The following is a 25,711-nucleotide window of genomic DNA, read 5'->3' on the forward strand; positions in this document are numbered from 1 at the left end:
CCCCGCCGCCCAGCCATCATAGGTTCGTAAACGAAGACCATCCTCTCTCCCTTGCCTCTTGGTAATGCTTCAATCCCTTGTGTTCCGTGCTGGGTGTTGCCCAGCACTTGGCACTGTGACAATCAAGAAGAAGGAAAACTGACCATGTATCATTGCTTGTTAGAGTAAATTTACTATCTGTTTTTCAGAGGAGGTATCACATGGGTGGAACTTACTCCCACTAAATGCTTTGTTAGAAACTTTCAATTTTTTGAGTGAACATGTGTCAACATCACTGTAGGGGGAAAAGGTAGCAGGATTCTCTGCCAGTTAAAGTCATCACAAGGCACTGGTCTTGCAGTGGCCTGGTGGATGGGGGTGATACACCCAGGCTGGTGGTAGGGAAGGAGACCAGAGGGGCCAGGAATACGGCTGGCCTAATGGATGGCAGAAGGAGCCCTGGTGGTGTAGTAGTTAAGCGCTCGGCTGCTAACCAAAGGGTCGGAGGTTCAAACCACCAGCCACTACGTGGAAGAAACAGATGCTGCGGTCTGCTTCCATAAAGATTACAGCCTTGGGAACGCTGTGAGGCAGCTCTCCTCTGTCTAATCAGGGGTTACTGTGATGGCAATGGGTTTGTTTGTTTGTTTCTTTGTGTTAATGGGTGGGAGGAGGAGTTGAGCTGGAGGGCATTAAGTAGGTAGAGAGGAGGAAGAGGGTTGGGAGGCCAGGAGCTAATGTAATTAACCCCTCACACACCTCATAACAAGGTCGGTGGGGAGCTCAAGGGATGGGAACAGAATAAAGGCTCTGGAATGGGGAGCAGTGGCAGCTCAGATCAGAAATGCAGGCTGAGGCCAGATTATTGAGGGGTGTTAATCTTGTTTCTGAAAAGAGGTCAGAAGACCTGGAATCGCAGCTCCCACCAGTAACTAGCTGTGTGACCTTGAACAGCTTTTCCAACCTTGCTGTGCTTCACCTTTGATTTTAGTAAAATGTGACTGTAGATACCCACAGCTTATGGCTCTTTGGAGGATTAAACGAGCTAATATGTGTAAAATACTTAGCACTGGGTCTGGCACATAGCAGGTGCCAGGACACATTTGTTGTTTGTTGTTGATGATAAAGCCACACAAGCATAGATGTGCACACATAAATTAACAGCTGGGGTGCGTTGAAACTGCTTCCCAGAGTTAGCCCTCACTCTAATGCTGAGTGTGTCTCACCTTCAGCTAAGATTTAGATGGTTCAGCACTGGTGTTATCAGAGCCCTTGTTCATGAACAGCCAGGCCTTGGGGCTGACTCACCTCAGCAGGGGCATCCCTCTCAGGCTCTGTGCTTGCTGCTGTCCCATGGACTCATTCTGAGGCAGTGGGTTATAGCAGCACCCTCCTCCAGCTCAGGCAGCTCTGGGCAGACCAGAAAAGGCCTCTGTTCTCTGCACAGCCTCTAGAATGAAGAGAGCCATGGTCAGAAGAAAGGCCCCCTGAAAAGTCCCTCTTTCTGGGACATGAGCACATCTCTCCCTAAGGGGATGTACAAGTGCTTGTCTAGCAGTGTTTCTTGACAACTTTGGGGCTTCTCTTGTCACCCAGGAAATGGGAAACTCCTTCAGGAGGGAGGGTCCCAGAGTCCCCCAGAAAGTCTAGCCAGTTGGTGAGGACACCTTCCAATCTGAAAGAAGTAAGACATCTAGGAAAAGATTGGCCTGCAGGGTGTATGTACCCATCCCACATTGATTATGCCCCCAGGCCCAGAGGACCCAGGGATGAATAGACTCCCCGGAGGGCCTGACAGGGCAGGCAGCAGTACCCAGGAGAGGGAGAGTCAGGCTGGGGGTTCAGGAAGAGAGGGACAGAGTGTGCCTGCTCTTGTGCCTGGGAACGCTGGGGAAGGCCTCCCTGAGATGGGGGCAGTTGAGCTGGGCCTTGAAAGATAATTGAAAATAGGGGCAGGAGAGGAGACCAGTGGCAGCAAGGGTATGGCTATGAGGAAGGGCATGGGGAAGAGTGGAAAAGAAGTAGGTCCTTTTGGCTGGTTGGGACAAATGTAAAGTCGAGGAGTGTGAGGTGGATGAGTAGATGGGGCCCAGTGGATTGGGGAGGTGTAGGCTCTCAGTCTTTGTTGTGTGGGCAGCAGGAGTCACTAGAGATGCTGGAACCAGGAGTGACTGGATCAGGGCAACCTCTGAAATTCCCCCAGTTACAGGAGGCTAAGGATGGTTACTGTATACTTTTCTGTATTATTAAAGATGATTCTGGAAGGAGCTTGCAGGAGGTTATGCAGACCTCTGAGCTGGGGTTTGGCAGGCACAAGGGAAGTGACTTATTCAAGGTCACACAGCTGATGAGTGTGGGATGGACATCTTTTTACTCTCAGATACAGGCTCATTTCTTATCCTGTGACCCCTTCCCATGGTGGGCTGTCACACAGTGAGAGGCCCTGTCTTAGAGCCATGTTTTATGTGGAACAACTGACTGGAGATATCTTCCTGGGGGGAAATTTGGGAAGGCTTCCAGAAGGAAGGAATATTAGAATTAAGGAGGGAAGCAAGAGGGGACGAGGAATAGGTGCAAACAGTTGTCTGGGGTGAGGCACACCTATTTGCAGATGTAGCTGAATTAACTTGTGTCAGTGACTTAGCTTCTCTGGACTTGATTTCTTCATCTGTAAAGTGGTCACAGTACTTGCCCTGCCTGTTTGTTGCCATGATTGAGATCAAGTGGGAGACGACCTGGCTTGGTGCCTTAGAGGAGGTGTGCAGAAGACGCACTCTGCTTCCTCGGCTCCTCTGGGAGCCAAGGGGGCTTCTTCAGCCCTAGGACCTCTCTCTCTAACTACTGCCTCGCCTTGCTTGTTTTGAAATTTTAAGACGTTGGATAAGCCGAGATGAAAGCTGCATGGGGGAACCTTGCTTCAAAAGGAAGGAAGAAAGCACACCTCTGGCTTGGAGCCCAGCAGGGGTCAGGGGAACTGGGCAAGCCTGGAGGTGTGGTAGATGCAGATGTGAGCAGATAGTGTGGTCAGGATCACCTGTGCCCAGAGCAGAGCTGAGCCTAGAGCCTGGGGCACAGCAGGAGTGGAGGAGTGAGTTAGGGACTTCCCAGGTTGGAGGGTTGCTGCTGGGGCCACAGTAAAACCCCCACGACCTGCCCTGCAGCTACCTTAGCCCAAGTCCTGCCTACTTGTAGACAGTAGGTGCCTGACACAGAGTGGCACTTAATAAGAGCTCAGTAGTTGTTTGCTGAGGGACTGGGGCAGGCTGGAAACGTGGTGGCCTGGACTGGGGCCTGTGATGCCTCTGGATGGTGGAGCTGAGTAACATCCTAGGCAGTGTCTGTCATCCTGCCACTGGCCTCTGTTTGTCCATCTCTGCATCGAGGGATTGGACTGCATATCCCATTGCATCGGAAAGTTACGCAGCAGCCGCCTGAGTAGAAGCCTCTGGGTCCCCAGGCCTCAGTTTGATCAGCCCCTCTGGGTGGTGGCTGTAAGGGAAGGAGGTCTGATGCCCTGCATGTGAGAGAGGCTCAATAAGTGGAAACCTTTGCTGTGGCTTCTCTAGTGGAGTGGGAAAGGGGGCGTGGCCCCAGGCAAAAATGTCAGGTTGGTTGGGTGCGCCCTTCTTAGAGGGATTTGCGTTTCATTTAGGGCTGTATGTGACCCAGGGATCAGTGTCCGCACCAGCCCATGGGGTGGCATTTAGGCGCACAGGTTTCCCCTGTTCCCAGCCTTCACAAGTTTGTCTCCTCCTTCCCCACACTAACCCGCCACTTCTGCCCTGCTGGCCCAGCCAATATTGCTTCTTACAGCGGAAAAGTCCCCCAACCCTTCCCTCTCCCGCGGAAATTTGAACCCCTGGACTGCTGCCTGGGAACCCAGTTTTGGGGAACGCTGTCTAGTCCCGAGTCTCTGGCGGGGAGTCGAGAGCCGTGTTCCCCTTTGGCATTTTTGCCCCGCGTGACTGTGGTAGGCAGATCACTGGCCTTGTCTGGACGTCAGTTTTTGTTCGCTTTTAAAAAATGTTTGAATGGAAATGGTGGGTGGTGGTGTTGGCCCTGTTGGGGCTCCAGGCTGCTCTGCTCTGAGCCGGATGAACCTCGGGTGGGGCCGCGGGCTTCAGGGGCGGGCCTGGCCACGTCTCCTTCCCGAGGCCTGGCCACCAGGGTGAGCCAGAGCTGGCCAGAGCCTGCTGCGGGAGCCGGGCTGCAGTGGGTGAGTGGCTGTCGTGGCTGGTGGGGACCCACGCCCCCGCAGAGGTCTGGGAAGAGGGGGCTGCAAGGTGGAGGCACAGGCGCCCCCGACCTCCAAGTGCGTCCCCACCCATGCAGTGTTCCCCAGAGCGCAGCTGTGAGTTGGGAGAGGAAACTGGTTGCAGCTGGGGGCAGCTGGCGGAGGAATGTCACCCGCTGCTGGCTGGGAAGGGAGGAGCTGGCTTGCTCCTGGGCGGGGACGCCCTGTGAGGGTGGGGCGGGAGGGCCGCAGGGCCTGGGATGGCTAGGGGCGGGTCAGCTGCTTCCGGCCTGGAGAGAGAGGTTGGGGTGTGGCGCTGCCTGATGAAAGTCTGGAATGCTTCAGGAGCAGCGCTGTGGGGAAAGGTTACATGGGTGCACCCTCTAGTCCCTTTTGGTTATCCCGACTCCCACGTGCACAGCTCTGGCAGGCCTGTCTCATACCAACCAGAGAAATAAATCCACGCATTCAGCGGGTCTGTCCAGTGCCTACTTTGTGTCAGGCAGTTGTTCTAGGTGCCCGGGGGTTCCCCAGGTGAGCCGTCCCTGTTCTCCTGAACCTGATAGTCTCTTGGTGGGAGAAGGACAAGATGATTTCAGATCAGTGCTATGAAGAAAATGAAACATGGTGAAACTTGAGGGAGTGGGGGAGTTGCTCCTTTAGCTAGGGTGGTCAGGGAAGGCCTCTCCTAAGATGGGACATTCTGTCAAGACCAGAGTGAGGAGAAACCAGCCTTGCCTAGAGCTGAGGCTGGGCAGAAGGAATGGCAAGTGCAAAGGTCCAGAGGCGGGGCTTGGGGCAGGATATGACCCTGGGTGGAAGCTGCTTTTTAGGGGAGGAGTCTGGAAGGGACCTCCTGGGGCTGAGTCTCCTCCAGCTTCCCTGACCTAAAGCTCTGTGCTCTGAGCTGCACCCTGCCTGGGGGCCCTGGGAGGAGACGTCCCTGTGGCCAGAAGTGATTGTTTGTTTTCAGGCGTCTTTCTAGACTTCTTGGACCTGGAGGTTTTGCCATATGGTTACCTGTGTAGAAGACTATAATTTTCCACTTGTTCCCTGAAGGACCCGGAAATCTCTAGATGTTGTTGCCACTGTTTTTTTTTTTTTTTTTTTTTTTTTTAAAGTCTTTTTTGAAAATTTCAACTTAGACACAGATTCAGCGTGTGCTCTGTGGGAGGGGTAAGCCCTTCTGGGCATACCTCTTAGATGCCTACCCAGGCTGAGAGGCACCCTGATCTGGCACAGAGTGGCGATTGGGTACATGCCACCCTCAGGAATGGGCCTCTGTGGCTTGGGACTTCTTGGTGACAACCTCAGCAAGATCCTGGGTCACACTGGAGGTGCTGCTCCTTGGAAACCTCGAAAGCCGCATCTGGCTCCCAAGCTGCGAGTGCCCAGACCCAGGTCAGCAGAGAGGCCTGCGCTCCCACCGCTGCAAAGGTCTGTGGGTGGCTTTGCTGGGGAAGGGGGTGCTGTGGATACAGGAAATTCCTTTCCCATGGGTGGGTCTCTAGCCAGGTATGGGCTTGACCAAACCTCAAGTGGGAATGGGTTGCGGCTAGAGGTTGAGGGGCTGTTTCTCTAAAGAACCTACCGTGCCCTCCTTGGTGCACTGCAGGGTCAACAGCCCAGGCCCCTCCACCCTGCTCTACTCTGCTCCCTTGCAGGCCCTAGGAGATTGAATGGAGGACTCCTCAGGGGCTTGGGAGAAAGAGTGAAGGTGGGGCCTGGGGGTTCAAGACTGGCTCCTTCCAGGAACCAGGCCTTACCCTTTGGGAGCTTGGAGTCCTTTTAGGGGGAGGAGCAACACGTGCTAAAGCAGGTGTGGCTGTGGGGTGGTAGGCAGTGGGAGGGTGAGGGGCTCACACCTGGAAGGTAGGCGCCCAGCAGCCTGGCTGTTGCTGTAGATCCAGGAAACCGGCGGTGGGGAGGCCTTGACCCTAGACTTTGGAGCCAGTGAGGGCCTTTGGTCCGGTGCATCACTAGCCTGAGGCACAGCGCAGGCTGCAAAGGCGAAGCAGCCACCTGCACCGGTGCCCTCCGACTCTCTCAGGAGCTTCCTTCAGGGGACAGGTTAATAATCTGAGCCTGTCTCTCTTGCGGTTAGTATTGCAGGAGACAAGGTTTACTCCTAAAACTTTTATTGATCCAGACACTAATAAAAAGTAAAGGGTTTTTTGGAGCAGTTTTTTTTTTTTTTTTAAGAGTAAAGAACATCAGTGCCCTAAAACACATTTGTTTTCCTCCTTCTCCCTAGATTTGGGGGACATGAGAGTGGACCTTGTTTAAATCTCACCTCTTTAAGAAGCGTTCCCTAACTGCTCAGGCCTGCAGTCAACCATCTGTTCTCCAGCAGTTAAACGAAGGTGCCACTTGTGCATCTTGTCTGTCCCTTGAAGGACTGTGGCCGCCAGGCTGGGACACTGCCAAAGCCTTCTTTGTTAGCCTGAGGCCCCAGGAGCAGTGAGAGATATCTACCGTTGGGAGCAGAGAACGAAGGCCTGACTCCTAATATCTTGTGGCTTTTTCTGGGTTGGTTTTTCTGCAGCTCTGGTCTTTCTTTCTGATATTATTTCATAAATACTTATTGTGCTACTACACTATGGCAAGCCCTCTCCTAGGATGCAGAAATACAAGAGGTAGCCCTTGGCCACACAGAACTTATATTCTGGTGGAAAAGAGTCGATAGCAGTAAATAAGTGGAGAAATAAACAAATGAAGTAATTCCAGATGATGTGAAGTTCCCCTACCGAAATGTAAGTCAGGAATTTTTTATCTACTTTGTTCAACACCTGCATTCCCAGTGCCTAGCCAGAATGCTCCTTAGAAGCAAGGATGGCGAGACTGTCTCACGTGCTTTGGACATGTTATCAGGGGGGACCAGTCCCTGGAGAAGGACTTGGTAAGGCAGAAGGTCAGCAAAAAAGAGGAACACCCTCAACAAGATGGATTGACACAGTGGCTGCAACGATGGGCTCAAACATAGCAATGATTGTGAGGATGGTGCAGGACTGGGCAGTGTTTCGTTCTGTTGTACTTAGGGTCACTATGAGTTGGAATTGATGGTACCTAACAACAACAAAATAGTGTTTGGCACATAGTTTGCACTTAATAAATATTTGTTGATTTAATGAGCACAGTGCTATGAGCACTAAGCCAAGTGTTTCACTGACGAATGATAGGGGTTGGGCAGGACATGTTGTATTTAGGGAAGAACTGAGGCCTAGAAGACACTGGAAGCCAGCGTTTGTAGAGGAGTGGTTGGGGAGTGAGGGAGATGGAGCCAGAGCTCCAAGTGGAGGGAAAAGCAGCCCCAAGAGGATGGAACAGCAAGTTCGAACTCCCTGAGGCAGGAAAGCAGTAGAGGAGAAGTCCCTGGATGAGGGCAGAGGATTGGCTGGCCACCTCCTGCAGCGGGGGGAGGGGTTTGGATTTATTCCAGGACTTCGAACCATTCAAAGTTTGCATTTCCACCCCAGATATACTGAATCAGAATATACATTTTAACAAGATCTCTGGGTAATTCTTATGTATAATAAATTTTGAGAACCACTGCTTTGCAAGTGTTTCTCAGAATTGGTCCCTAACCAGCAGCATTAGCATCGCCTGGGAACTTGTTAGTAATGCAAATTCTCAGCAGGGGTTCTAACCAGACCAAACTCTGATTTATTCAGAATGCTGTGGGAAGTAATTGAAGGATTCTAAGCCCAGGAGTTAATCTGGTTTGCATTTCTAAGGGGTCCTTCCCACTGCCCGGTGGAGAGTAGATGGGGGTCAGAGTGGCAGCAGGCGTTGCCTGGACTACGGGGTGCCCGTAGAGTGGCAAGTATGAAAGATTTTAGAGGAGGTGGAGCAGGATTTGCTGCTGATGGCTTGGATTCTGAAGGCAAGGGAAAAGGAGAGTTCCTGGCCTTTGATACTCATAGCTTTAGCCACTGAGCTAGAGCTCCACTTTGGACATTTCAGGCTTGAGGTTCTAGGAGGCATCCAAGAGGAGATGTCAAGCTGGCACACAGATATGTGAGTCTGGAGGTCAGTGTAGGGGAGGGCTGACAATAGAGATTTAGGGGTCCTGTGCGCATTAGGGTATTTGAAACCACAGGAGCCCACGAGATCACTTTAGTGTTTTGCTGAAGAGGCGTGCCTGCGAACTCAGAGCTCTGAGAAATGCCAACATTTGGAGCAGACGTGGTGAGGTGCCAGGGAAGGAGATGAGAGAGCGATGACTTTTGAAGTAGGAAAGCCAGATTTCAAGGAGGAGACTAGCTGTTCTCTGTCAGAAAAGGAAAAGACTTGTCTTTGGCAACATGAAGACCTTTGGTGACCTTGAGAACCGTTCCGTGGGGTTGGAACAGATAGGTGCCTTGAATAGAGAAAGGAGATGAGGAAGTGGCAGCAGCACGTGTGCAGAGAAGTGCTCAGAGAACTGGGCCGGTCTGGGAGGCTGGGGAGGGTCAGGGGAGGGGCTTAAACAAGCTTCAGTCTCCAGGCCTGGGTCTGCCAGGGGCTTATCCGGGGTTCTCATCCTTGGACATGCGTCAGAATCCTCTGAGCAGAATCCCAGAGAGTCCTGGGGTAGGTCCCCTGAAATGATATTTAACAGCTGTCTGAGCCCTGCCTTCCTCTTCTTTCTCCTCTCCTGGCTTGCTCTGGAGGGTTCATTAACTGCCCTGTATGTGTGTCACTTTTGCTGAGTCGGCTGACCCTGTCCTTCCCTACTCCATCTCTCCGCTAGCCCTGTTCTCTCTCCAGGGCCCATAAAAAAGCATCCTCGAGCTCGGTTTACTCAGAGGGTCTTTCCCATCTTTCCCAGAGCAGAGCTAGTCTTCATTTACACTAGTGGCTTTTCTCTGGAAGGTGCCTTTGTATGTTTGAGGTCTTTTTTTCAGGATATTTTGGTGGCTAGGATCTTTACCTCCACCAAGGCTTTGCTGACTCTGGGAGGAATTTAGAATGTGTTTGGCTTTGAGGGTGGACAGAGTAGAGTTGGGGGCAACCTAAGGTCTGGTGGACCCCTGGTGGGTGCTGTCTGTTGAAAGAATAAGTCAGATGTTTGAATCTTTAGAGTTCCCAGTTCTGTTAAATGCTTTTTCTGCCTCTGGTTATACTAGTCTTTTTACATCTGTTATCTGCGGTACGTAGTGTATTACCCTCGTTTTACAAACGAGGAAAGTGAAGCTCAGGAAAGTGAAAGGACTTGCCCAAAATTCCACAGTTGCCAAGTGACACAACCAGAGTTGCAACCTGAGCCTTCAAACTCCCAAGTCAAGCCACGCCTTACTGACTGATTAACCCTACAGCTGAGGTTGTAATGCCAAGGTTTAAGGCAGCCAGGTCTCCTCCTGCCCCACAGGAATAGTGGCAGTATGCTCTGCCAGGGCCATAGGGCATTCTTCCAGTTTCCTGTGATGCTCAACGACCCCTCCTGCCCAGCACACACACCAGATGCATTAGGCTCCAGAAAGGTAGGATGAGGCAGGCCTTGAACCTTGTTAAGCCCTGGGGCTCTTGTGGCAGAGGGAGTCCCCAGCTTCTGGGGAGGCTGTTTGTGCAGTAGGTGTAGGATAGCTTGTAGGCTGATGCGGAACTCCCCAAGGACAAAGCGAGCTCAGCTGGACCGCATCCCATGGGAGACACCTGAGGAGGAAAGGCTGGAGACTGGGAGGAGCCAGCGTCCTCTCTCCTCTCTGGGGAGCGGCGAGACAGAGACCCAAAGAAGGCCGGGGCACAGTGGGCTCCACCTGGAGAGATGAAGCTTCATGCTGCCTCCTGACAGGCCCTGGTGACTTTTGGCCTTCACTTCCTTCCCTGGACCCAACAGACCTCAGTTAGGATTCGGGGAGGGAGAGCTGTTTTCAGGCTTCAGAGAATTTGGGCCACAGCCCTACGTCTGGGTCTTCATGGCCTTCTGGCCAATTTCTTTTTTTTCTGTCAGGGAAGCATCTCGGAGGTGGCAGAGGGTAGTCCTTTCTGGTCACTGAGGGTTCCTGTTGGACCCCCTCCGTTTATAGAAAGAAACTGAGGCACAGAGAAAGGAGTGACTTGCCCAGGGTTACTACCCAAGAAGCTAGCTTCCTGCTGTTTGCCTCCTAGCCAGGGCTTCGAAGCAGTTCTTCCTGGTTCGGTCGTGGCTGATGAAGCGAAACCAGAACAGACACAAATTTTTAAAATTTGGGTGATCCAGAACTGTAACTAGAATGGGAAAAATAATGGATCGAAGCGAAGCCCTGGAATGGGAGACTCAGAAGAGATGTAGTGAGCCCTTTCAGGAGCCTGATGCATGAGATTGGATTATTGCCAGGACTAAGGAGAGTGACACACATTCAAAGCAACACACATCCAAAGAGGCACGGTTGGCAGCCATCATTGAGTCAGGTACCGCTTGTTTCCAATTCTGCCCAAACTGTGATGGGCAAGAGATTTGGTTGCTGCGCTGCGTTTGTTTTCTAAGAGGGAGATTAAGTTTCTAGCAGGGCTTCAACCTGCAATTTTTCTCATTATGGTTTTGGGTCACCCAAATTTTAAAAATTTGGATCTGTTTCAGTGTCATCTCCTCGGTCATGACTGAACCAGGAAGAACTGGTTGGAAGCCCTGCTCCTGGCATATCCTGGGGCAGCCTCTTTCAACCTAACTAATTGTGGCTGGCCTTTAAGTGCTCACTCTGAGCCAGACTCTGTTCTGTTAACTCATTGAATCCTCATAGCAGCCCTATGAGGTAAGTGCTATTTTTATGCCTGTTTTACAGATGAAGAAACTGAGGCTAAAAGATAAAACATGCCCAGGAATACACAGGCAAGTGGCACAGCCCAGATTTAAACTCAGAGTCTGGCATCAGTGTCCATTTTCTTAACCACCAGGCTATACTGCCTCAAACTTGTTTGACTGCCAGGCTCCGTAGAAACAGAATGAGGGTGGTAAATCCGTGAGCAACCTAGCCCCTGAGAACTCTGCGTGGCCTTGGCTGTTCTGATGTAGGATAGAGGTACAGCACCTACTCATGCCCAGCCAATCCTGGTGTCAGGAAATGACCCACCATTCTTGGAGGGCTTCTGAGACCCAGACAGTCAAGTCTTTCCTTCTCCTTTCTTCTTCTTTCCCCTCTTCATTCTAGCACCTGGGTAGGCAGTGAGGAAGATAGGTGTGCAGGTGTTGCCCACCCTTGGGGCCTAGGGACCCTAGGAGAGCCCCCATCCCCGCAGCCCTGCCCCCTTATTCCAGTGGACAGTGGGTGGGAGGGCCCTGGCCAGCTTGCCTGAGCCCTGGACTTAGATGGATAGTTTCCCTCCCCTGCCTGCCCTGGGCATACAGCCTTTCCAGGAAGGGACTGAGGACCTGGGTATAAAGTGCCCCCACGCCCGCAGGGCTGTAAACCCAGTTCTTCTCCCCTGTCATCCTCCCTCAGGGCTCCCTCCTTTTCCTCTGCCTTCACCTTTACCTGGAGTATGCCTGTCTGTCTCGTTTCATGTTGTATCAGAAGTCATGTTTTCCAGTCATTTTATCTGTAAGATGAAAAATAATAATAGAACCCACCTCATGGGGGTTTTGACCCCTTCACCCCTTTGAGGCTCAGACTTCAAGCCCACTGGTGGGGCACCTGTGAGAAATGATTCCTCATCCTCACCTCTTTGTTCTTCCCTGAGGGAAAGATGCCTGTGGATCTGCAGCAGGTGGAGCTTCTCTTGGGAGGGAGCAGGTGGGAGAATCCCCGCTTTGTGTTGAACTCATGTGGGTTGTGTCCCAGCTTTGCTGCCAACTTGCTGTGAAATCCTGAGTAAGTTACTGAGCCTCTACAGGCTTCAGCTTCCTCATCTGTAAGATGAGGATAGTGGTGATGCCCATCTTGTGGAGTTGTTGTAGGAATAAATGAGGCAATGCTATTGAGCACTCAGAAATGGCTGCCATTCCTACTCTTGAGATTTAGCCTCAATATTTTTGTTTTTGGGTTCCTTGGAACCTATGGGTGAAATCTGGATTTTTACCATTGTTCATTTTGTCTGAAATCTTCCTTAGAAGCCCAAGGCCTCCAATCTCATCGTGACTTTTTGGGTTTTTTTTGCTTTCCTGTTTTCTGTACAGAAAAGGAAATCTGTGCCTTTAAGTCCTGTCAGGCCTGATCAGGACACTGGCCCTTTAAAAGCACATTACACAGAATTGGAACATAGCCTTTGTTTAACTAGCCGTGACTAGTCCCAGCGGACAGGGCTGGAGTGGTATGTCTAGGACCAGAGCGGGGCTGGACTGGCTCGGGCCAATGGAGAGCAGCGGGGAGTAGGGTGGCTGGCCCAGTCCCTCCGTGTCTGTGCCCTGGTGAGCCTGGTGGCCATGCTGAGGGATGGTGAGTGACTTGGGAGGAGGTTGAAACCAGGGAGGCTGGGAAGGACGGAAGGAGTGAGGTTGCCAGCCTCAGGGTTGATGACCAGACCAGCCTCACAAGTCCCCACCCAGCCTCCTGGGCCTAGGGAGACCCGAACGAGATGGGTGGCAGTCAGCGAGGGGCTGCCCCAGGCACCCAGTCTAGTGAGCAACTCAGGAGTTCCCAGGCTGGGTGTCTGTGCCTCTGCATAGACATCCACCGCCAGCCCAGAATGTGGACGCAATTAGGATGGCCCGCCAAAGCGAGACACCAAGAACAGTGCTGTTGATGTTTTTAGTTTTTTAGAAGGAGAGGAAGCCCAGTGTCGTGTGGCTCCTTCCCACAGGAGCCAGCGGCCTTTATGGTGGGCTCCAGAGAGAACTGGAAATGCCGGGCACTTCTGAAACGTTCTGAGCTGAGGAACTTGGCCTTTGCCTGGAGTCTCCCAACCCTGGGCCGGGCTGGGCTGCACTGGGGCTTGGGGGCCATATCTTCTCTCCAACCTCCCAGCAAGACTCATCTCCTTCTTCCTCCTCCTCCCCTTCCTGCGACTATCCTTGCCCTGATCCACCAGGCCCAGATGGGGCGGGAGTATATGGAAGAGGGGAAGGCTATGTCTGGGCCTGGAAGTGTGTTTCGGCTCCAGCTTAAATATTTGAAACAGTTGTCAGAAACCAGGTTACTTTGATGTGGGTACAGTCTTTACTAGGGAAATACCCGTCTCTGGAGAAGTCAGAGCAAAGATTTGGCTTCTTACAGCCAAGTGTCCACTGGTCCTAATCACAATTACCACCACTGCGTGGAAGTGGGGAGCTAGGGGGGAAAGGACATGCCCAGGGTTACATACTGCCATTGAGTCAATTCCGACTCACAGGACAGAGTAGAACTGCCCTGTGGTGTTTCCAAGGCTGTAATCTTTACAGAAGCAGACTGCCACATCTTTCTCCTGCAGAGCCACTTGTGGGTTCGAACCGCCAACCTTTGGTTAGCAGCCAAATGCTTAACCACTGTGCCACCAGGGCTTCCAGGTCACGTAGAAGGTGACAAAGGCAGGGTTCAGTACCGTTTCTGGTGACCCAAGGATCCTGTAAGTTACTAAATTGTTGATGTATTTGATCACATGATTTCTTGTTGGTTTGGTGAAAGCCTTAGGCATTGACAGGCAGTGAAAAGAGTTTAGAAGTTGGAGCCCAGGTTCTAGGCCTCCATCTGCCCTGTCCTGGTGCCTGCAGACTGTGACCCTAAGCAAGTTGTTTGACCTCTCTGAACCTCCACTTCCATGTGCATGCAGGGGAGGATTGGGAGGGCATGTGGGCAAACGCTAGAGGGAGTTGTCAGTTCTGCTGGGGAAGGCTTTATGGAGGTGGTGGCCTTCATCAGATGTTGAAAGATAAGGAGGACTTTGCCACTGGGAGAGACTGTTCTAAGTGGAGGGAACAGCTTGAGCAAAAGTGGGCAGCTCAGTGTGTCTGGAGCTAGATGGGAATGGGGCTGAGCAGGGGCCGATGTGGCTGGGTGGGGATGCACTTTGGAAGCCGTATTTAAAGTGTGTAGCTTTATCGGTTGGAAATCTCATGAGCCAGGTGGCAAATGACAGGGCTAGCGTATCCTAGAGTCAGCCAGTGTGGAGTGTGGGGAAAGAAGGTGGGCTCTGGGCTCTGGTACACTGTCTGCTTGGGGAAGCCTCTTGAGGTCTCAGGACCTCAGTTTCCTTAACTCTGGGGTCAGGCGTCTGTAGTTGGGTGATAGGGCTGTGTGAGAGTCGGGAATGTGGAGTCTGCTCAGTGCAGAGCCATTGCCTATGCCATGTACTTATCACCAGCTGCATGGATGAGGTGGGTACTGGAGAGCCCCAGCTGGCTTTTGTGCACAGTTACTAGGAACAGGAGGAACTCAACAGCCACAACTTTGGTTTCCCTTGACATCCATCTTTTCTCTGAGTTTCTGCCTTTGCTAGTTTCCTGGGAGTCCATGACTTGCTGGCAGCTGCCCTCTCCTGCTGGTCTGCTGCTCTTGAACTCTCCTTGCTGGCTTCTACTACCCTATTTTTATGCAAATAATGTGCTCATTATACTTTTTTTGCCAACCACACAACATCCTCATACGTTTTTTTCCCAGGTGCTCTATGTGCATTATATGTGTGTGTGTTATTTACGTGGGCATGTTATTTGCAGAAAATATGGTAGTTAGTCTGGAAAGCAGCTGGAACTTGTTTTGGGGAGGAATAAGGAGCTGGGACCCCCTAGGCCCACAGCTCCCAGACTCAACACTAGCATGTTGGAGGAGGTCAGTAAGTATATACTGGGTGGCTGGGGTAGCTCAACCCAGGAATGGGGAGGGGGGCGTTAGCTTAATGAATCTTTAGAAGCTCTGGCAGGAGGTAAACGTGGCCCATTTGACAGGTGAGGAAGCAGAGGTGCAGGAGATGTAAACCTGAGGTCTTTGCTCCCTTGGTCCAGTGCTCCTCGCGCTTCATGGCTTTACCTCTTCTGCCTTCCAGAGGTCAGGCTGCTGACAGGGAGGGAGCCCTGCATGGCCACAAACCCCCTCCCTTCCAAATGGTGGCTGGAATTGAAGAGATTAGCTAGGCTAGAGATGGGCATTGGGGCTGGATCCTGGGGGCCAGCATTTGTTCCCAGAAGTGTCTGTCTCTGACAGGGGGTGAGTCAGCCACCCTCAGCTCCAGCTTCCTTATCTCCTTAAATGGGGTCTTTGAGGCGCCTGCATAAAACGGCTGTACTCTTAAGACTACTCTTGGCGGGGAGAGGTGTAGCAGGTGTGGTTCTCTAGGGTCAGCTGGCAGAGAGACTTTTTGAGAGTCCAAATGCATGGAGGAGTGGAGGGATCTGCAGGCTGGGTGGAGTGAAAGGGGCATCTTGGAAATGTCTCGGGCCCAGGAAGAAGCCAGAAGCATCCAGAGAATTGCTGCAGGGTGGGAAGGGGCAGAATGCCCAGGGAAGGGCAGCTCCTTGGCCCAGCCTGGGTGGGGCATGGGGCTGCTAGGGCTGATCACAGGGGCACGGCAGTGATAAATGTGAAAACTGAAACAAGAGAGGTTAATTAACTTAACCAAGGTGTGAGAGCTTTATGTTTGTGTGGGCTTGTTTTTAGGGAAGAAGACCTCACCACCACATTCCCCCAGTCATCAACCCGCGTAGTGCCAGGAGCTGGGGCTATGTAGACAAGGGACTGGGCCCCAGGGAAGGAAGGGAGGAGATAGTTCCCAGATCATCCCGTGACCCTAACATGATGGCCCGCCCAGTCCCTGGAGGCCACATGGAATGGCCCTTGGGCCTTGAGTAGAGGAGGTGAGACAGGAGATGATGCTGCCTCTGCCTGGTGCTCACATTCTGTAGCGGGCCCAGCGTGAACTTGAGGAGGCTTCCTGGAGATGGAGAGCCTGGGGACGTTAGGTAAGCCAGAGGGGAGGTGGCTTTCTCAGAAACGGGGAGTGGAAGTACTTGGCTTTCAGCTTATTTGTTTGTCTTTGCTATTTTCTCATCACTCTCACCAGGCAGTTGTTGGGGGTGTTTATGGCCCCTGCTGGGGTGGGGATGGGGGACTGGCCAGAAACCAGGCCCACACTCTGTGGTTTAATCGGTTTAAGGGAACGCCTGGGTGTGTTCACACGTGTGTGGGGGAGACGGGCACAGACTGAACTTACAGAGGGAGGGAACACCTCGTCCAGGGCCTTGAAACATTCTCAGGAGTTGTTCTGGAGGAAAGGCTGGGGGATGGCCAATCAGGCAGAGGGACAACACTTGCTCAGCAGGGGGCAAAGAGCCTGGGGTGTTTGGGATTGACAGTGGCAGGGTCAGCAGATGAGCCTGGGGTCAGATCCGTGAATGCTGTTGGTGGGGCGCTCTTTTCCTGGAGCTGAGGAGGTGGAGGGGCATAAGGTGATTTTACATGGGAGGCTGAGGGGGCTTAGGGTTTGGGGTGTCGTTATCCCTAATCTTTCTGAGCAGCCGGGCCAGACCTGGCAGTGTCTCCTGGGGACCAGGGAGGGGGTGGAGAGCTGTCAGTCACCTGCTTAGAAGCTGGAGGGGCAGCTGGCCCTCAACTCACTTTTGATTTGCCTAAATCTCATCCTATTCAATGAGTGTTCCTTGGATTCTCTTCTTTTAAAATTCAGGACAATTCACTGCTCTTCTGAGGTTTATGAATGTTTAAAAACTGCTTTGCGGTCCCCAAAGTAATTTGACAAGTCTGACAGCTATTGATTAAAAACCTGAAATTATTCAGGCTGCAGGATGATTTAGGGGATTAGATAGAAAGTTTTTTGTTTCTTCTCTCTCTGCATACCCCCCCTCCAAAAAAGAAAATAATAAAAGAAAAATAAGATGTGCAAAGGTAAATGTGTTCCTGAATGTTTTTTGAGAACTCCATTAGGCCTGCAAAATTATACTGGAAAGGGTGTGGGTGGGGTATGGTCATGATGTGGAAGGCTGCCTCTCCCATTCAGAGACCCAGAACCAGCACCCCTCATTTCTCTGGCCTCTCCCCAACCCCACGGCCTCAAGTCACCACTAGGCAGCAATGAGGTATTAAACCAAAAACCAAACCAAACCCGTTGCTGTTGAGTCGATTCCGACTTATAGCAACCCTATAGGACAGAGTAGAACTGCCCTATGGGGTTTCTGAGGTTATAATCTATACGGAAGCAGACTGCCACATCTTTCTTCTGCAGAGCAGCTGATGGGTTTGAAGAACTGACCTTTTGGTTAGCAGCTGTCAGCAGCTGCCACCACGGCTCAATGAGGTACTGCTAATATGCTGTTACTCCTAGTAGGGGCAGTGGTAGTAATGGTAGTAGTGGTGGTGGTAGTGGTAAGAGTAGTGGTAGTATGTGGTCCCTTGTGTTTCTGGGGAGTTGTCATGTTGAGGGTTTTGTGTCTTTTTGAAGTAGTTCAACTTGTGAGGAAACAGCAACCCAGAGAGGGAGGGAACTTGTACAGGGTCATGCAGCAAGTCTGGGGTCCCAAGGAATGAGGGTAGGCCCAAGACCGCAGGCAGATTAGTGGCGGAGCCAGGACGGGAACCTAGCACTCCCTGGTCAGGCCACCCCCTACCCCCCACCCCATCTTCTCCATAAATTGGACTCCATGAAAGGGGTATCCCCTTGCTGGGGCACCAGGCACACAGCAGTGCTTAGTGGCTGTCATAGTGAAGTGCAGGCTACCACAGTTTTTTTCATTCAACCAGCATTTATTGGGCACCTACTGTGTGCCAGGGCCTTGGGCTGCATTGTAGCCGCAGCACATGATGAGCTGCCCTATCCTCCTGTTTTGACTGCCAGAGTGTCAGCCCTTCTCTTTGCCAGCTCAGCCCTGTAATGTGGGGGCAGCACAGGTTCCCAGAGGCAAAGATATTTGCTGGGGTCCCAGGGGTAGAGTGAGGGCTGGAGGCCAAGCACCTCCCTGTCTCCCAGCCCAGGGCTCAGCATGTGGAAGGGGGAGGGGCACGCTGATTCCTTGTGACTCTGTTAGGACCTGCTCTCTTGCCTTGGGCTGAGGGAAGCCCAGCCTGGGAGAGATCACGCCTCCAGGCCCTGTCATCCCAGGAAGACTTCCCAGGCAGGGCTGCCATCCTCCCTGCCTTTTTAGGACAGCCTGTGCCTCCCCAGAACCCTGGGGCCACCAGGCGGCTGCATTCTTCTCCCCTCCCCTGGGACCCAGCTGGGCCATGAATGAACTCTGGCCTCCTCAGCAGCCGGTTCCCAGGCCAGAAGGGCAAGACTGGGCCCAGGGAGTGATGGCTCTGCTGGATGCTCTGGCTCAGTGCTGCCTGTTTGTGGACAGGATGCCGCTTGGTTCCCAGGAGGTCAGTGCCCCTATCCTCACTGGCTCCAGGACCCTTCCATTGTGGGTAAAGATTCCAGCACAGTTCCCTGGACCTGCCTGGTGGTGGGTGACAGGCAGACGCATGGTTGGCGGGCGTGTTCTGACCTGAACTGGGGCTTAGGGAGTTTGCTGAGATTCTGATTCCAGGGTCAGAAGGTCCTGCTAGCCTTCCGGTCGGCATCTCCTTCAGGGACCCCAACCTTGTCCAGAATTTCTCCCCTCCCAGGCCTGGTTGTGGCGGTGGCATGGGACCGCACAAGGATGCGTGTTGGAGATTGGGGCTGGGACAGAGTCATGGGCAGAGGGGACAAAGTGTCCCTGCAGTGGGATTTATTGCCTTCTGCCCTCTTTCCCTGCAGGAAATTAAGGGCTTTTTTTTTTTTTTTTTTTTTTTTAAGGCATCCCAGAGTTTTTGGTAGATGTGGTTCATCCCCATTTTGCAGATGGGAAAGACAAGACATGGAGAAAGTAAGGCATTTGAGTGATGAGGGGAAAGGGACAGAATAGCATGGGAAGTCCTTATCTTGTCACCCCAAGTGTCAGGAGCTTTACCTCCCTCAGCAGTGTCGGCTTTGATAACAGCATGTACATCGTTCATCAGTGGGCTTCACAGCTCTGTCCCCCACTCCTAGAATGGTGCCTGGTAGTAAGTGAATAGACAAAAGGAGGACTGGACTGCTCAGGAGTGACTGATTGTAGTAGCTGGCATTGACCCACCTCTCCCGAGCATCTCACTTGCACAGCCTCATTTAATCTTTAAAGTAGCCCTGTGAGGAAGGTATGTCCTTATTCCCACTTACAGAGGGGAAACTGAGGCCTAGAGAGTTGAATGACATAATGTATTCAAGGCTTCATGTTTTATAAAGAGTAGAGACTAGATTTCTCCTGTTCTCTTGCCTGTTCCCAACTGCAGGTGGCATTTCTGTTGCATGCAAATACATTGTGTGTGTGTGTGTGTGTGTGTGTGTGTTTACGTGTGTGTGTTTACGTGTGTGTGTTTACGTGTGTGTGTTTACTGCCCATCAAACTCCTCCCTCCACTGCCTGCCTAAGGCCTCTCTATAACTGCCTGGCCTCTTAGCCCAACAGTCCTTGCTCCAGCCCCCCTGGCTGTACAGGTGTCCCCTCTGCACCATGTCTAAAAGGTCTCTCAGCTCCTGCTTGCATACTTCCAGAGATAGAGTACCCACTCCCTCTGAAACCCAACCAGCCTGGCCCATTTTGGGACAGCTGTGACTAAGCTGGCATTGGCCTCTCCTGGTCTCAGCCCTACCCTTTGGGGCTATGCCGGGCAGCTCTCCCTGCTGCCTTGAGATTTGGAGGGCAACCCTCAGCCTACTACTTTCCAGGCTATACAACTCCACTCTCAACTCACCCCACCCATTTCTGGGAACATCCTCACCATGTCAGAATAGGACTTTTTAATTACTGTGAGTTTTGTTTTTGGGACCCCTCCTTTCTTGAAATAATGGGGAATTTGTTGAACTTCTGCGTCACTAACGTTCTAAGAGAGAAAAGGATGGAGTTGAAACACAGCTCGTGGGTTGGCCGGAAGGCTGTCAGATAAGGCTGTGCCCCAGAAGTCAGGACAATGACCCCATTGTTCCTACTGCCCAGCCCTCACAATGAGCTGCTGTTGGGGCCTGGCTTTATTTTCAACAATGGCCCTGCCCATGCCCGTGCCCATGGTTCCTGGGCCTTGTGTCCTGGGTGGAGGCTGCCCTACTCCACCCAGCCACCCCGCCCCCCTACCCTGCTGCGTGTGGTGCCACCCGTGGAGCAGTTGAAAGGCCAGGCGGAGGTGATGCCTTGTGGTAATGGAGCCAGTCTTGGACTCTGCTGAGCTGGGTTCAATTCCTCCTCGGCTACTTGCTACCTGTGCAATCTTGGTCAAGTTACTTCGCCTTTCTGAGGTGTGGTACCTCAGGCCTGACAGGGTTGTGAGAAAAACATGAGGAGACAGGTGGGAAAGTGGTGCGGAGTAGGGCTTGGACAGCATGGGTATGAGCGTTTATCTGTCTGGAGGGACCAGGGACAGCAGTGTGGTGGTGGCATTTTGGCTGGGCTTTGAAGACTGAGAAAAGATTTTTCTAGGCAGAGAAGTAGAGGGAAAGGCAGTACCCTTTCAAGAAACGACCCCCCAGAGGGGAGATGTTCAGGGATGAGGGAAGGGAAGTCTGATTACTTGCCAGGGTGTCGAGTGAGGGGAGGGTAGAGAGAGGGTATTTCAGGAAGGGCTTGAACACCACAATGAGGCATCTGAGACTCGATTATGGTGTAGGCTATGAGAGGAGAGAGGAGAAACGGGAGTGACGCCATGTTGGGAAGAGGGGCACGTGGGAGGGATGTGCTGTGGACTAGGTGGGAAAAGGCCGGTGGGACACCACTGCCCCCCTGGCCAAGACCACTCTCAGTTGCATTGGAGTCTTGGGCAGTCTCACTATCCAGTGTTGTAGGCTCTCTCCTCTGTAATCTGGGAATCATGGTGCCGCCTCCTACTAGAGGTGTGAAGATTCCAGGCCATGGATGATACAGGTGAAGGGCTTCCAATGCAGCAGGCCAGACTGAGGAGGAGGAGCAGGGGAAGCAAGGGCCTCTGGTCCCTGGGGGGCTGCTGTGGTGCTAAAGAATCAGCCCTGTTTGAGAGGATCTCAGAGGGTTGGGGCCATGGGGTGGGGCTGGAGATGCTACTGCAGAGGGTAGGATGAACTTTCTAACCTTGGGAGAAATGGAGCGAGCTCCCCATACCTGGACAAAACCAAGGGCAGGGCCATTTCTCAGAGATTCTGGGGTTAGCCTCAGGGTGAGCCTCCCCTCAAGGCTCTTGGGAATCGGCCTTGAGCAGGCTGCAGCCCTGATGACCCACCCTTGGGTCTTCTTTGTCCCCTCTCCCCAGGGAACCACCCTGTCACCAGGGTCTGCAGGGCTCAGTGAGAATTGTCCACATCACATCTGATCCCCCCTGTCTAGGCTTAGCTGACCTTGGCTGCTGAGGTATTAGGGCTTTGGTCCAGGAGTCCTGAAGCTCTGGATCTTGGAGCTGAGCCGGACCTAGCCCTACCCACAAGGAGCCCCTGCCGGCAAGGAGACAACCTTCCCAGCCAAGACTGCTGAATGTCAGGGTGCTGGGCCTAGGTGCATGGTTGCTATATGTCTGGGGAGTCTGTGAAGGCTTCTGGAAAAAGGGGCACTGATGCTGGGCGTTTGAAAGTTGGGTAAGAAAGGAGAAAGAGACTTCTGGGCAGAGGGGCTGCATGTACTTGGAGGCCTGCCTGAGTGAATCGGGAGCCCTGGGAGAGAGGAGCCCAGTGGTGACTGAATGGTGGGCCTGCTAAGGTGGGACAGGCAGATGGGCCTGAAGGCCGGCAGCTAGAATGCTGCGTTCTGGGGCTTGAACTGAATCCCATGTGGTCTTGAGAGAAAATTCCCTCCTCACAACTCAAAGACAAGAGAAATGCCCTCTCCCGGAAAATTCTGTCTTTATAGCACTTCTTCACAGTTTGTGCTTATTGCCATTTTTTTCCATTTTAGGCAAGCATACTTCCTCCTTTTTCAAATAAGAAAATGCCCCCCAAGGTGTGGAGTACGACCCCTGTGAAGTGACTGTGAGAAAAGACAAGGTTTTGGGCAGGTCACTCCCTCTCTGAGAAGGCCTCAGTTTCCCCTGTGAAGCAGGGTGAGGACGGTATCTGCCTCTTAGGTCTAGTGCACAGCTTAGGGTCCGCCTGGCCCAGTATGCTGTCCCCGCCCTGATGTGGTGGGGCAGGCGTGTGGAGCCCCCAGCCCTGGTTTGAGACCTGTGTTCTGTTGCAGACATGCGGCCCAGCCTCTCTGAGCCCAGTGTACTTGCACGGCATCCTGGCAGGATTGTTGTGGTCTGTGGGAATGATGTGCATGGGCGGAGGTACCGGGTGAAGGCCGTTTGCCCTCCTTGTCACCGCCTCGTTGAGGGGATCTAGGACTCCTGTATCCAAAGTCCACAGGTGGTCAGGGAAGGAAACCATCATGAGGCTCGGCTGGGCATAGGGGGCATGCAGAAGGAAAGTGTTGGGCCACCTTCCTTCTCACCCTGGCCTTTGGGTGGCAGGGCAGGACCTGACCCAGGAGCTAGGGCCTGGCAAAGGCCCTGTATACAGACTCAGTCCCCAGACTCCACACCACACAGGACAGCCGTGTGCACAGCTCCCAGACCTGGGTCCTCATCCCAGCAGGTGGCCTTGGGCAAACCAAGTAACGTTTTCCTGAGCCCACTTACCTTTTTGTAAAATGGATAGATGAGTACTCCTGGCAGGGTTGTATGTAGTTGTATGTAAAAGTGACAAGCTGATGCCCTGTGGAGGTGGGTGCCTGCGAGTGGAGTGGGAGCCAAGGCAAAGCAGGCCCTGCTCAGCTTCCCAGGTAGAAGCCATGCTGCTCACTCCTCCCCACCCCCAAGCCTGGGCAGTCTCCCTTGCCCACCTCCCTGCCAAGGATGACTGCTGGAGGTGAGAAAGGAAGTGGCCCAGCACTGCCTGGTTTGAGACAAGGCAGGGCAGGGTAAAGGCTTGCCTTGGGTAATTGATGGGGCAAGTGATCCCACACATGGAGTGGGCAGGAGTGCTGCAGACAGGGACTGGGCTGGCTTCATGGAGGAGGTGGTTCTGAGGCCATGAGGCGGTTCTGCTGGGTCCAGGAGGTGACCAAATGACCATTTTCCCTTCCTGAGCCCCAGCCATTGTGTCAGCCATTCCCCGCTTTGACCATCATACCACCACTGCTTCCCACCACCACCACTTCCACTACTGCCTCCCACCGCCATCACCACCACGGGAACACTTGCCTCTGCCAGGAGATCCTACCCTGGTAGGGTCATAGCAGAATAGCTGCCTCTGGGCCCGCATGGGTTAGAACCAAGGATGCTGTGTATTAGGGCCTGGTAGGCAGGTTCCCTGTTCTCCCCACCATGAACACTGTGGCCAGGAGGGCCTTCCCGTGCCCTGCCTTGCCCCCATTCTGGGGCTGCAGGGATGATGGGTTTGGCCTCTGCTTCACTACCCGCCTCCCATGGAGAAGCCTTCGGGGAAGTGGGGAGGGTCAGGGCTGCCCAGCTGCAGCCAGGTAGGCCAGGCCAATCCAGGATGCCCTTAGGCTAGTGAGCTTTCTCCACAAGCCCTCTGTTCAACCAAGAACCTTCTAGTGAGGGCCTGGCCAGCTGAGACATGTTTGTCAGGCAGGATGGGGAAAAGAAAGAGGAGGGTTCTGCAGCCACAGGCTCCAGGCTCGCTCTGGCTGCCTTTGGGTCTGGCCTGGGCCTGCTGGGGCTATAGGACCAGGGCCCCTTGGGTCTCCCTGGGCAAGCCCAGCCTCTGAACCAAGCCTCTGTTTCCCCAAATAGCTCCTCAGGTGCCCCAGGCCGGAGGTGAGTCCAGCTCACCAGCTCCTCCCTTTGCACTTCCAGTGTCCCTGCCCCACCCACCCTGGCTCCCAGCATCCTTACCTGGCAAAGTTTTCCAGGCCTGCCAGAAAGCAGCCTGATCCTGGCCTGTGGCCTGTGTTTTCAGCCCCTGACAGCAGACTCGGGGCTGTGGGTCCCAGCCTGTCCTAGGCAGGACGAACTCCTCAGCTGCTGAGGCAGGGTGTCTCTTGCACTGAGGTATGAAGCCCCATGCTGGGAGGGAGACTTGGAGTCTGCCCTGTGAGGTGGGTGGTCAGGCCCAGCCCAGGTGTAATGTCAACCTAGGGGAGGCAGACCACTTGCGGCATTGGTCAGTGCCATGATGGGATCGAAGTTAGACACACTGGGTTTCAGCCCTGTGGTGTGTTCTGACCTCGGCCTGTCTCACAACACCCCTCTTGTCCTATCCATTGCCCCACAGCTTTCAGAAGTCCTGCCTGAGGGCCTCAATTCAGCTTAGGTGATCTGAGCCCTTCCATGTGCCCAGCTTGCTGGGCATGGGGAGGCAGTCAGGAGCCCATGTTCTGATGGGAGAAGGTTGAAGCGATTTCCTGGGTTGGTCTGTGGGGACCCCCAAAGGTAGGGGTCCTGATTCTACCTCTGACTCCCATATAGCACCTAGCACAGGACTCTGCTTGGCGGGGTGTGGTGGGGGGGAGTTCATGTACACATGGAGCATGGAGATGTGGAGTTAGGGGGAGTTGCCCTCTGTCAGCCTGTGAGGCCCTCTAGGTAGACCAGTCCCATTCATGTCAGCTTCTTGGCCCCCAGCCCCCGGGCAATCATGGAACTGGTATATAGGTGTGTGTACTTGTGGGGGCAGTGTCTGGTAATCCTGCCGGCTGTAAGTCCCTCCAGGGCAGGGCCCAGGCATGAGATGTCTGGTGTTTGGCCTGGCCTAAGCCTGACCCTGAAGCAGGGAGAGAATGGTGGACCGAGCCCTGGGATCTCTGCCACCATTGGAGGCCAGAAGTTGAAAGGCAGAGGATGGTCGGGAAGGAGTTCTGTGTGGGCTAAGCTTAGGGCAGGTTCCTCACCAGCTCCAGGGGATTGAGCAGTGGCCACAAGCAAGGGCAAGGCTTGCCCAACTTCCGCTCTCCTGGAGTAGTCTTTGCAGGCCCCCATGGTCCTCAGCCTTTTCCTTTGTCCTAGCTTTTGAGGGCAGGGAGGTCCAGTAGGGCCCTTCTGTGTGCTGTTGGTTCTGGGAAAGGGGCATTCACCTCTCTAATCGGTAGACTCTACCAAGCAGTGGTACAGGTACCATCTCAGGTGCTTTCCATTTGGTGTACTGAGGAAACCAAGGTGCAGAGAGGGGAAATGACTTGCCCAGGGCTGCAGAGTGAGTGAACAGTAGGCCTAGGTCCAAGGCCAGGTCTCTCAGAGCCAGTCAGTTTCATTTGGGTACCAGGTGGCGTCAGCTACCTCTGCTCTTTGTGCCTAGACCTGTGTTGGGCCCCCTGACTCTGACCTGGGACCCTGAGTCCCAGCACGTGGCCCCAGTTGAGTCTCAGGGAGTCTCGGTACTCTGCAGAGATTGCTGCTGCTGCTGCATGCCTTTCATTTTGAACCTTGCTGTCTTCATCAATAAAATGGGAGCAACAAAGATCCCTGCGGCTCTCCTGCCTTATGAGGGGCAGGTGTAGTGGGATGGTGTATGAGAAAGGGCTCTGTTGGCAGTGACGTTCTGGACAAATATTGGGATAGAGTGACTGTGTTGGTCTTGAACAAGGACTGGGGCAGAGAGGTGGGGAAGGCCGCAGGTTCCCGGAAGGCTGCCTGGGTCATGGCCAGCTCTTTCCTGTGGGTCTCTGGGACTACTTAAGAGCCAGGCAGACCTTGCAGGCTCAAATGCTAACTTTAAACTCCTGAGT

At 53.3% G+C, this 25,711-nt stretch overlaps 1 protein-coding gene across 1 annotated transcript in view; it reads left to right on the forward strand.

Annotated features, from left to right (window-relative positions):
• DAB2IP (DAB2 interacting protein) overlaps positions 1-25,711 on the forward strand; it is a 117,249-nt gene that overhangs the window by 64,362 nt on the left and 27,176 nt on the right. The gene's annotated exons all lie outside the window — the stretch shown is intronic.

The sequence above is a fragment of the Trichechus manatus genome, unplaced genomic scaffold, assembly GCF_000243295.1.
Source record: "Trichechus manatus latirostris isolate Lorelei unplaced genomic scaffold, TriManLat1.0 scaffold00038, whole genome shotgun sequence".
NCBI lineage: Eukaryota > Metazoa > Chordata > Mammalia > Sirenia > Trichechidae > Trichechus > Trichechus manatus.